The sequence below is a fragment of the Alexandromys fortis genome, unplaced genomic scaffold (assembly GCF_014885135.2).
Source record: "Alexandromys fortis isolate MF-2015 unplaced genomic scaffold, M_Fortis_MF-2015_v1.1 scaffold_218, whole genome shotgun sequence".
Classification (NCBI taxonomy): domain Eukaryota; kingdom Metazoa; phylum Chordata; class Mammalia; order Rodentia; family Cricetidae; genus Alexandromys; species Alexandromys fortis.
In genome coordinates this window covers 61,524-63,406 of record NW_026068112.1, presented here as the reverse complement: position 1 = coordinate 63,406, position 1,883 = coordinate 61,524, and the positions used below count along the sequence as shown (strand labels likewise).

At 47.0% G+C, this 1,883-nt stretch overlaps 1 non-coding gene across 1 annotated transcript; it reads left to right on the top strand.

Annotated features, from left to right (window-relative positions):
* The first annotated feature begins 1,608 nt into the window (after positions 1–1,608).
* Positions 1,609–1,682, top strand: Trnan-guu (transfer RNA asparagine (anticodon GUU)). The gene has a single exon. It is a non-coding gene; the product is annotated as a tRNA-Asn (tRNA).
* The last annotated feature ends 201 nt before the right edge of the window (positions 1,683–1,883 follow it).

Below are 1,883 nucleotides of genomic sequence, written 5' to 3'. Positions count from 1 at the left end.
CCTGGTCTACAAGAGCTAGTTCCAGGACAGGCTCCAAAGCTACAGAGGAACCTTGTCTTGAAAACAACAACAACAACAATAATAACAACTGCAGATAAGTGTAGTCCTCTCCGCTCAAGAAATTTTCTCTTTGAAATAGAAAATCACAACCAATCAAAATACAGAATTGTGGAGCCCAGTCCCAGTGGATACATCTATAAAACTCTCCAACCCCTAAGGCTCGGGAAACTTTTTGGGAGAGGGGCAGAAATACTTGAAGAGCCAGGGGATCAGGGAGTTTGCTGTGAGATTGTGTCGCCTGGTAATGTCAGAAGTGACATGAAGTCTCACCAGCAGGTCTGCCTCAGCATGAACCGACCAAAGACAGCAACAATGTGCTAACACTAGGCAGGATGGATGGGAGAAAGTCCACGAGGCCTCAGCCCTACACAGAGAACTGCAGGCGACTAAAGAATGCTGGGGGCAGGAGAAATAGCCTTCCCCAGGGAAGAGCACAGCTGTCGGTTCCCTAATACCAAATGGTCGGCCCTGAAAACATACAAGCAAGTAAGTACACAGACCGAGCGGTTGTATTTAGGAACATATATGTTTATACACCCATAGATGGAATTAACGCGAAAAGAGGCCATGCATTTGAAAGCAAGCAAGAAGGGGTCCATAGGAGGGTTTGGGGGGAAAGGGAAGGAGGAAATTATGTAATTCTATTCTCAAAAAATTTAAATAGTAATAAAAAAAATGCTGGAGACCATTCCAGAAAAGCACAACCAATCAAAATGTAGTTGTGGAGTCCAGTCCCAGGGCACACATCCACAAAACACTCTCAGACCTAAGTGATCTCAGGGATCACTGTAGAAGACAGACTGGAAAGACTAAGACCCAGAGGGGCCGGGAGTTTGCTGTGAGACTGTCTCCTAGTGATGTCTCACCAACGTGAGTGCCTAAGCATGCTGAAGAGCGCCGGAAAGCCTCAGTCCTGCACAAAGGGCTTACTACCTGCAGCTAAGGAATGCTAAGGAATGGGTCCTTTCCCAGGGAAGAGCACACCGATTGGCGATCCAGTACCAAATGCTCAGCCTGAAAACATACATACGACTAACAGTATACAGAAACGAGCAGGCTGCATTTATGTGTTTAGAAATATAGACCTATGCAATACAGTGAATATGTAACAACAATGGGAAAAGAGAGCGTGAGTTTGAAAGAGAGTACGGAGGGTTTGGCGGGGGAGGAAAGGCAATGGGGAAAATGATGAAACTTCATTATCTCAACTAAGAACTATTTAAAAAAGAAGAAAAAAGAGGACCGGTCCAACAAGTTCTACTGGAGCTCCCAGGGTGTTAGCTTCACGCAGGTCCCGCCAGGGCGGATGGCAGACTTGTCGCAGGGCGGGACAGGACTTCTGATTTTGGGAACGCTAAGGAGAGGGGGCGATTCGGCGGCTGTTCAGGATCAAAACGCAGGCTTCAGCAGGCTTCAAACGACAAGAATCCGCCGTTCCAAACACTCCAGGTGTTCAAGGCGCTGGAATTAACCCAGGAATTCTGCAATAGCTGTGCGCTATTGGTTAGTGGGCACTCTCCAGCAGGATGTAATGTATGAAGTAGCTGTGTCTCTGTGGCGCAATCGGTTAGCGCGTTCGGCTGTTAACCGAAAGGTTGGTGGTTCAAGCCCACCCAGGGACGTCCTGTGAATTTTATGTTAAAGTCTGCAACAGGACGGACTTTCTTACAAAACTTCTTACTTGACCTCTAGGAAACTTGACGAGGTCCGCTGTTAACTGAGCAGATCGCTCCACCCCCCAAATAAGCCCCTTTCTGTGTGGTCTTGGGCAAGAGGAAATGTTCTGTACCAATATTTTGTTTTTGTTTCTCTGTCAATTGTAA